The following is a 10,739-nucleotide window of genomic DNA, read 5'->3' on the forward strand; positions in this document are numbered from 1 at the left end:
CGAATGGAGTAGAAATGTTCCCACTCAATATTTTCTCTCGAGTGAAGTGACAAACAACTTTAATATGCTTGGTTCTTTCATGAAATACCGGAATGGAAGCAATGTGAATAGCTACTTGGTTATCACAAAATAATGGAATATGAGTCTTGACTATTAACCCAAGTTCTTCAAGAAAATGTTGTATCCATATTAACTCACTAGAGGTATGAGCCATCGCCCTGTACTCTACTTCAGCGCTAGACTGTGCTATAACTGTTTGCTTTTTACTTTTCCATGTAACTAGATTTCCACCAACAAGTGTGCAATAGCCTGTAGTAGATCTCCTATCTGAGGGAGAAACAGCCTAGTCAGCATCTGTGAAACCTGTCACATTAAAATGACCATTAGATTTATATAGTAATCCAAAACCTAGAGCTTGCTTGAGATATCGAATAATTTGAAGAACATCATTCCAATGTGGTACTCTAAGAGCACTCATGAACTAACTTACAACACTAACTGCATATGAAATGACAGGTCTGGTGATAGTGAGATAAATTAATTTCCCAACCAGACGTCGATATCTGCCATGGTCGTTAAATAAATCACCCTCATCAGGTAATAATTTTATATTCGGGTCCATAGGAACATCAGCAGGGCGACTACTTATCATACCTGTTTCTTTTAACTAGTCCAATGCATATTTCCTTTGAGATAGACTTATACCTTCCTTGGATCTAGCAACCTCAATACCCAAGAAATATTTGAGTTTGCCTAGATCCTTTGTGTGAAACTGATTCTGCAAGAACAATTTTAATTTTGCAATGCCGTCAGAATTATCACCTCTTATAATAATATTATTTACATATACCACAAGAAATATAAAGCCGATTTTAGTATGCTGGTGAAATACCGAATGATCTGTCTGGCATCTATTAAGGCCAAAGGAAAGTGCCGCCTTGGAGAATTTTCTAAACCAAGCCCTTGGAGATTGTTTCAATCTGTACAGAGCCTTTTAAAGATGACATACAGCATAGCGAGACTCCCCCTGAGCAACAAATCCAGGTGGTTGCTCTATGTAAACCTCTTCATGTAAGTCACCATTTAAGAAAGCATTTTTCACATCTAATTGAAACAATGCCCAATTACAATTGGCAGCAATGGAAATAAGGATTCGGATAGAAGAAATCTTCGCAACAGGGGAAAAAGTCTTATCATAATCAAACCATAAGTTTGGGTGTATCCTTAGCTTTGCAACAAAGCAAGCCTTCAATCTCTCGACAGACCCATCATGGAGATTTTTAAAAGTGTAGACCCACTTACAAGTTTTGGAACCGGGAGGCAAGGGAACAAAATCCTAAGTTCCATTATGATGAAGAGTATCCATTTCATTTACCATGGTTTTGCGCCAATCTGTATCAGACAGAGCATGCTGCATAGTCTTCGGAACAACAGTAGTAGATAATGTGGATAAAAAACAAGAAAATGAGGGCGATACATTGTTATAGGAAACAAAGTTAGATATGGGGTGTGCAGTGACACAAGAACAAATACCTTTAGGTAACGCAATAGGAAAATCATCAGTAGTAGGAAAAACCTCAATGGAAGTAGACAATTGGGGGGGGGGGGGGGGTGCTACTTGTGATCGATAACGATACACTTGAAGTAGCGGTGGCACTTGAGGTGGTTGTGGTGGGTCAGAGGGTAATGAATGTGACACAATAGGCAACGGAAGCAACAGCTCGGTATCTAAAGACAAATTATATGAAGAAAAATAAGGAGTATCCTCAAAAAAGGTAACGTTCATGCACACAAAAGCACGACGAGTGCTACAATCCCAACATTTATAACTTTTTGAGTCAGAGAGTACCCAATAAAGGCACACTTAATGGCATGAGGAAACAATTTTTCAGTGCCAGGATGGAATATGTGAGCAAAACACACACACCCAAAAACACGAGGCGACAATGAAAATAACGGGTGAGTAGGAAAAACAAAGGAAGTAGGATATTTCCAATTAAGAACGGAAGATGGCATACAATTAATTAAATAACAACCAGTTAAAATAGCATCACCCCAAAATGCTTTTGGAGGATGCATATGTATCATCAATGTCCAAGCTATTTCAATTAAATGCCTATTTTTCCGTTCGGCTACGCTATTTTGTTGAGGAGTATAAGAACAAAAAGGTTGGTGCAAAATACCACGAGAGTCACAAAAGCTAGAAATAGCACCTTTGACATATTCCATAGCATTATCAGATTGTAAAGTGCGTATAACACAACCAAATTGGATTTTAATTTCTTTTAAAAATATTTGAAATATGGAAAAAAGTTTAGAACGGTCTTTCATTAAAAACAACCAAGTCATCCTTGAAAAATCATCAACAAAGGTAACAAAATAAGAAAAACCTGAGTGACTAGTGTAATGAGCAGGACCCTAAATGTCCGTATGCACTAATTTAAATAAAGAAGATCGACAATTAATAATACGAGGAGGGAAAGGCACTCTATGGTGCTTACCCAGCTGACAAGACTCACAATTTAAAGTAGATACCGACTCAAGGAAAGGTAAAACAGACTTCAAATACCGCAACGATGGATGACCTAACCAATAATGCCACTGGTATATAGACATCTGGGAATGTAAAGCAACAACGAAAGGTTTGCAATCCAAATCGTATAGGCCATTTCTATTAGTGCCCCCACTAATCGTCTTCTTCGTGTTAAGGTCCTGAAAGACACAAAACGAAGGGTAAAATGTGACAAAACAATTGAGTGCTTGAATCAATTGACTTACAGATAATAAATTAAAGGGAAAATTTGGTATTAATTGCACAGAGGATAAAGAAATGGACGGGGTTAGTTTAATTGTTCCCTGGCCAATAATAGAACATGTTTTACCATCAGCCAGAGTAACAAAAGATGAGGAACTAGACTTCTGAAAATTAGAAAATAGAGAGGTATTACCTGTGAGATGGGTAGAAGCCCCAGAGTCAATGTTGAAGTCTGTAAATCGAACAAGCATCCAATATTACTTGATTACGTAAAATTTACCATATCATTAGAGTTGGGATGTGTCCGGTTGACCAAGGCATTGAACTTAGCTCGTGATAGTGATAGTGTCACGTTGTCACTAGTAGATGCAGGTGATGGTAATATAGAAGTCTGACCAAGAGAGGGATGAGACCTATCAAGGTCAGAGGAAGACACTGCTTGATTTGGCCATGCTGGTTTCCATGAAGAGCCCAACAGTTTTCAACAGAATGGTTAGTACCCTAATAGTGGCTGCAGAAGCGAGTATCAATACGTCCATGACCACGACTACAGTGACTGCGACCTCTATCACGGCCACTACCGCCATGAGAACTACTCGAATTTCCACCATACCCTCTGTTGCCACTAGGAGTATCACGGCCTCTGGAGGATTGTAGAAAGATAGAAGGAATCATCATAGCTGAATTTTCTTTCACAGTGGGCATCATATGTGATTGTTCTGAAACACGGAGTAAGCGGGCATAAATGTTACCCAACGATGGGAGTCCTCCATCACCAGCAAGGATTTGATCTCGAATATTTTGAAGGCTGGGGTGCAGACCAGCAAGAAAAATGGAAACAGAAAATTCCTCACGTTGTCACTTTAGAACCTCAGGATTAGTAGTCAAAGGATGGTAATGATTCAACTCATCTAACAAGCTTTTGAAGGTACTGTAATACTCACCGATGCCTAACCAGAGGGATCAAATTGACGAGAATGGAATATCTTCTCACATAATAAATATATGCGAGAAACATTCGTGTTGATAGAGTAGGTTTCTTTAACGGCATCCCATATTCCCTTTGCAGTGTTGACAAACACAAAGGTGGATGCAATGGAAGTTTTCATTGTATTCCACAACCAGGACATAACCATATAGTTATCAGTTTCCCAATCATCGTATGTTGCTAATGTTTTAGATGGAGGATTTTCTGTAACAAACTTCAGCTTTCGTCGAGCACCTAAAGAGATCTTCACTGCTTGGGCCCATAGTAAGTAATTGGAGTTACTTAATTTCATCGATGTAAGTTGCAGCCCGACATTATCAACATATGTTGCAGAAGATTTAATTCCAGTAGACCCAGAGCCAACAGTTGAATCTTCCGACATGGATTTAATGCCAAAAAGAAACTGTTGGAACAAAGTAAATGAGTATGTAAACTGGGAAAAAAAACTTATTTGTGTTGTCATACTAATGCCAAATCTGTACCGAGAAGAACAGAAGAGAACTGAATCGGGAACAGAAGAAGAAGATCCGGCGCCAAATCGGGTTGGAGCCAAATCGGTATCAGGATAGCATATCCTGGTTTGGGATAGCTTTACACATGTAACCAAACATGTCTCTTTTTCTCCGCGATCACCGCCGACGAGAACCAGAAATTTGCTACCGGCGATAAACTCTAGCAACCAAGGTTCACAATGGAGGATCGAGGCTAGTACACACCCTAGCCCTTGCAGCGGCAGCGACGACGACGATCCAACACAAGAAGCGTCCTAACTACCGAGCATAGATGGTTCGCGATGATGGAACCTTTGTTTTGACAGCCAAGATGGTTTCGGCCAACAAAACAACCTTCAGATTTGATAACAACGGACCAGAGATTCGGCGAAGAACAAATTCAACCTCGATCTTGATTTTGATTTGTACAAGAACACAAGGATGCAATCACAATCACAACCACAACCACAACCACAATCTTAGTTTCCCATTGTTTCGTATGGCTCTGATACCAAGTGAAATTGTGTGTATGATAGAGATAAAGAGAGATTGAGAGAGAATGCCAATTAGAGGTGTAACCTTCTATTCATTGTCATTTTCACCCTAAAAACATAAGAGGGTATTTATAAAATACAAGAAAGGCCTATTTACATAATGGCCACAAACCCTATCTCTAATTACAAAAGGACCCCAGCATAAATACATATATACATGTAAGTGTTCTGACGTACCATCTCATAATTAAAGGCAAATATAAGGCTTTAGAAAAAAAGTGGTGGAAGGAATAATTTGCATTCACTTTTTATGCCTCCTTATAAACACGTGGGTCGTTATATAAGTTACTTCTACCGACCCTCTGTTATAGAAATGATCTTATTTATCATACAAGTTCTTTCCTTTACCCAAAACTGTGTCTCACAAGGGCTTCTATCCAAGTAGAAACCAGGTTGCTTAGGCTGGGTCAACATTGTGCCCTCACAATCAAACATTGATCCCACAGAGGACATCATTGGTTTGTCTTCGGGGTGTTGCTGCACACACAAGAGGCCGATCTGTATGCATCTTAGTACTTCATCTATTGGAAATGAATCCTCCATTTGTGGATCTATTAGCTCAAAGGCCTTCCTTTCAATAAGTAATTTCCATGCCTGACACATCATACATCATGAAATAATTAACCTTATAGAATAACTGCAAAGAGGAAGAAAAACAATTTTAACAACAAATTTACATGTCCAAGAAGGTTGTGGTCATGGTCTGGATGATGGAACTATCTATTACTTTTTCCACTCACTATTTCCAAAACTAGCACTCTAAAACTAAAGACATCTAATTTCATGGAAATGAGGCTATCGATGACATATTTTAGCGACATGTAACCACTATGCCATTGTAAGAAAAGTAAAGAAATTAATCAGTGAAAGTTATCTTATATGCATGTACCTAAAAAAATATTTGGGCGCTTACTATGTTCCAACCACCCTTCTAGTTTTTTCTAGTAATTGATCTCCTGCAAAAGCTCTAGCAATGCCAAAATCTGATATTTTAGGATTCATATCATTATCTAGTAGCACATTGCTGGCTTTAAGATCCTTGTGAATAATCCTCAATCTTGAATCCCGATGAAGATAAAGAAGCCCTCGAGCAATCCCCACGATAATATTAAAGCGCATCTTCCATGAAAGAGAATTACTTGCATCATTTGGGCCACCTTCAAATAATATTAATAAGAAGAGAAGTGTTTGTAACAGACTCCGTAGAAAACAATTTTATTTAATACTCATATTTGTCAAAATAATTTTATAATAATGCCTAAAAAAGATTTAATTTAAGTAAGGTCGAGAGCCGAACCAAAAATAAAGGAGTTCAAGCTTCTGTTGGGCATATACTCATAAATTAATGTTCTATCTTCTCCTTGGATGCAGCATCCCAAAAGCCTCACAAGATTTCGATGTTGTAGTTTTGCAATTAGTATAACCTCATTTTTAAATTCTTGGAGTCCTTGTTTTGAATTCTCTGAAAGCCTCTTGACTACTATCTCTTGTCCAGTTGCTAGCTGACCCTTTAAAATTTAAAGTTAACATGATTTTTAGGCTATGATGCCAAATATTGGAATTTTGCTTCATACATGAGCGAACACTCACAAACACACAAGAAATCTCTCTCCTCTCTGTACACTCACACACACACACACACACACCATATGTTAATCATAATTACATACTTCAAGTGAGATTACCTTGTATACGGGTCCAAAGCCACCCTCTCCAATCTTATTTGAATCAGAAAAATTGTTGGTTGCTTCCGCAATGGTGATCATATTGAAAATTGGTAATTTCATGTTTTCTTCATCTCTAGCCTGATAGTCTGATGGCATACGTGTTAATCACAACAGGTTCAGGAATATATAACTAATATTATTTTGGATCATAAGAACATTCCCAAACTTAAAAACTGGACCTTTTGGCCAGTTGGGTGAAGTTTTTATCTGAAGAATATGGTCAATACAATTTTAATCCCTTACATAAAGTACTCTGCTGTAGTCCATGCAGTTATAAATTTATAATCTGAATGTATTGGTCTAGGAGGTTGTCATAAAACGCCTTCTCATTTTTTTGCTCTTCTACAAAATATAGCAATTCAGAACCTGTTTTTGAGATTTTTCTATGGGAAAATTATATTTTGGTGACCAAAATTATACATAATTGCTATATAATGACCTTAAAGTTAAGAAAAGGTGAATAGTGACCAATCTTGAAACTTAATTGATATTAAGTGACCATTTAAGGATAATTTGGCCAAAAACATTTAAAAGTTTAATAACATTTTAAAAATAAATTTTAGATGACAAAATTGCCATCCAATATAAATAATAAGTCATTAAATTCCTCCTCCTACTCTCTCTCTCTCTAATCCAACGTTTTCTTTTTTTTTTTTCTTTTTAGTTTATAATTTACCAATTTAAAAAATTAAGATTTCTTTATCAACATTATCTTTTTTTCACCCTTTATCTATTTTTCAAGACTCTCAACCATCTAATATTTTCCTTTTTAGTTTACAATTTACCAATTTAAAAAATTAAAATTTCTTTATCAACATTATCTCTTTTCCATCCTTTATTTAATTTTCAAGGCTCTCCAACATGAACGCTCATAACATTTACAGTGAAAAATCATACTTTTGAAACACTCTTTAACAGTTAGTAAAATTATGAAATTAATCAACAATAGTCATTATTTCTTGAACTATAACTAAATAGTATTAAAAATTCCTAAAAATTACAATCTTATATTTTTAAGGAAGATCTCTCAGACAAATCAACTCGTAAAGTATAATAACTATACCTTGAAAATAATGAATAAGAAGAAAATTTACAATTTTCTCGTCATGTATCTTAGAATCTTGAAGAAAATGATGTATAATATCCATCATCAGTTCTCTCCCATTTTGATCTTCTCTTCAGAGACTCACCCTAATAATCTGTCGTCTTTTTGTTAGTCAATTTAAGTAAGTATTTATTTAGGTTAATGTAGAGGGTAAATTTGTTTACTTACATAATAATATATTATAAGAAGGCTATTTAGGTAATAAACCATCAAATGCTCATTTAATATCAATTAAGTTTCAAAATTGGTCACTATTCACCTTTTCTTGACTTTAAAGTCACTATATAGCAATTATATTTAATTTTGATCACCAAAATATAATTTTCCCTTCTATTGAAGCAACCATTAGTCAATGAATGGACAAACTGTAAAACTTTAAATACACTGCAACTTGCTGGCAGCTTGGACTTTATTTTTTGAATAAAATTTTAAAGTATTTTGATAAAAAAATCCATCTATTAGATAATAAAAAAGACAATATTTGCCAACTCACTGGTGAATAAGAAACTTATACTCACCATATATGTGGCGCAATACTAAATTGACAAGTGTACTTACATATAAAATAATTAAAAATTAATAATTTGATAGCTATTCAGGTTAAACCCAAATGAATCCGAATTAAATTCTAATTTTCTGTCCTCTCTGTCTTTCTCAGGCTATCTTATCCGTTTTGCCCCTCTCCCCTCTCTCTCTCTCATATTTTTAGAGAAAGAAACTATGAGAGAAACTTGTGTCTCTAAATTAAATTTCAAAAGTACCCTTTTTACACCAACCGGAACCACCACACCTTCCCCAACTTAGATCTCTCAACCCTTACCAATTCAATTAGATCAACTGATCAGGGTATAATAGTAATATCAAGCACCATCAAACATAGAAGAAAGACTGTACTTTGCCAATGTTATATATGAAGCTATTTCCGAGGCCTATATTGCATCATGTTACTATACTGGAGGGTTGAGAAATATGATACCAATCCATAGGATCTAGAGACATACTTTAATATAGTTCAAAAACCATCGGATAGATTAGCAAAGAATTTGCCAAGAAAGCACGATGAAAAAACTTTATTTCGATCGGTGCAATACACATGTACATTATACACGATCAAGTTCTTATATGTCCTCAAAATTATATATATATATATATATATATATATATATATATATATATATAATATTTAATTCTTTTATTCTGATTTCTACAAGGAAAACTCTAAACCTTAACCAGGCTCTAATATCAATTCTCCGGAGACACGAGTTTCTCTCTCTAAAAAGATGAGCTAGAGAGAGGGGGAGAGGGAGAGGAACAAAACGGATAAGATTAAGAGTGAGAAAGAGGGAGAGGAGAGAGAATTAGAATTTGATTCGGATTAATTTGGGTTTAACTGGGATAACTATCAAATTATTATTTTTAATTATTTTAAATGTAAGTACACTTGTCATTTTAGTATTATTTACATTTACACCACATACGTGGTGAATGAATTTCTTATACTCACCGATAAGTAATCAAGTATTGCCCTACTAAAAATATATAAAATTTAAAATTGTAAAAAAGTCAATAATCATGGAGACAGGACTTGACACAGTTAGGTCTTATTATTAAATTCATTAAAAGCTGGATTTTTGCAATAAAGGTCGCAAGTTTACCTCTTCTTTGTGCTTTCCTCTTCCATATTATGCAAGAAGCGACAAGAAGCATTACTATAGCTACTGATACGACAATCATCACCAATACTAGTGGCTTGATCTTCTTGGAATTTGATATCAACGCTATGAACCAATTTAATTAGAAAAACAATCCAAGAGAGATTAACGGGTTAGTCCACATGATTTTAGCATAATTTTATACGAAAAAAAAACACGAGAAATATACCTAGCTCCGAAGCTGTGACCCGAATGTAAAGTTTTTGATTATCAATTTCTATGATGCGGTTGATATCAATCAGGTCCCCATACCACAGCAAGCAACCATTTCCCCCTCCAGTAACTTGTGAATTAGCATAAGCTGTACAAGAACAATTCTTCAAGCACTCCATTTTACAATCCTCAAGGCTCATACTGGTGTTGATCCAAAACAGCAATAAATCGGGGATTTTTATACCCCTTATTTCTATAAATCCTTCTCCTTTGGAACAATTCAATGGGTGTTTCCTAACACACCCACCAGACCAAATCATCGTCTCCCAATCTTGTTCTACTCTGGGTACATATCCAGTCAAACAGCTGCAAATCCTAGTATCACTGATTGTGCAAAAACTATTTGAACCACACTGGCCATAATTATCACATGTGTCGCTAGGCTCACCATGCACGGCAATCCATTCAAGGCCACTATTGTTCCATACATAACGTTGGAGTGAACCCCAAAAGGTTAAGACATACCTTGTAAGAATAGATTCATTCTTGATATCATACTCATAATACATCTCTTTTGAATTTGTGATGAACTTGGGAATGATGGGAAGGTCGGGTAGAAAATGTGGTCCGCTGAATTGCTCACCATTCAACAGCTCGCTTCGGAACTTCTTGATAGTGCCCTTCTGCAAGACAAATTGTGGAAACCCACGAGAATCGATGCCATAGGTAAGTTCTCCTGGAGCAGGGTCATCCGCACTCTTCCACGATGTCAAATACCGGTCCAGACCATTTTTCAAGTCCTTTCCTAGCTTCATTCCTGCTAGCAGGGTATCAGAAGGATGATCAAAGCTTTGCCAGATATAGCCATCTCTGCTTTCATGTCTCAAAACAAGATTTCCAGAGTCTAATAGCTGTGCAACAGTACTTGATTTTGATGATGAATCCTTGATATTAGTTGACCAGACAACTCTTTGTGTGTAGTCTTGAAGAATCAAATTTCCATCTTCGCCAATCTTCAGAATTCCTGATGAATCATTAAGTGGGTTATCGCGGTTTGCAACCCAGACTACAGTTTGAGTTGGGATGCTTTTAAACCACATTCCCAAGTATTGGTTTCTGGAATTGTTGGGACTGAAGAAGCCAAGCCGAAACTTTTTTCCGGCAGATACTAAGGCCATGGTTCCATTGATTGACTGGTATGAACTTAGCTGATCATCTGCTAGGGAGATATCTATATGGAACAAAAATATGAAA

At 36.1% G+C, this 10,739-nt stretch overlaps 1 pseudogene; it reads right to left on the reverse strand.

Moving 5' to 3' along the window:
• Positions 1–279: 279 nt before the first annotated feature.
• LOC132277804 (G-type lectin S-receptor-like serine/threonine-protein kinase At4g27290) lies at positions 280–10,739 on the reverse strand (annotated as a pseudogene).

This window comes from Cornus florida, unplaced genomic scaffold (assembly GCF_030987335.1).
Source record: "Cornus florida cultivar Cherokee Brave unplaced genomic scaffold, ASM3098733v1 CherokeeBrave_3.0.0_Hap2_Chr01, whole genome shotgun sequence".
Lineage (NCBI taxonomy): Eukaryota > Viridiplantae > Streptophyta > Magnoliopsida > Cornales > Cornaceae > Cornus > Cornus florida.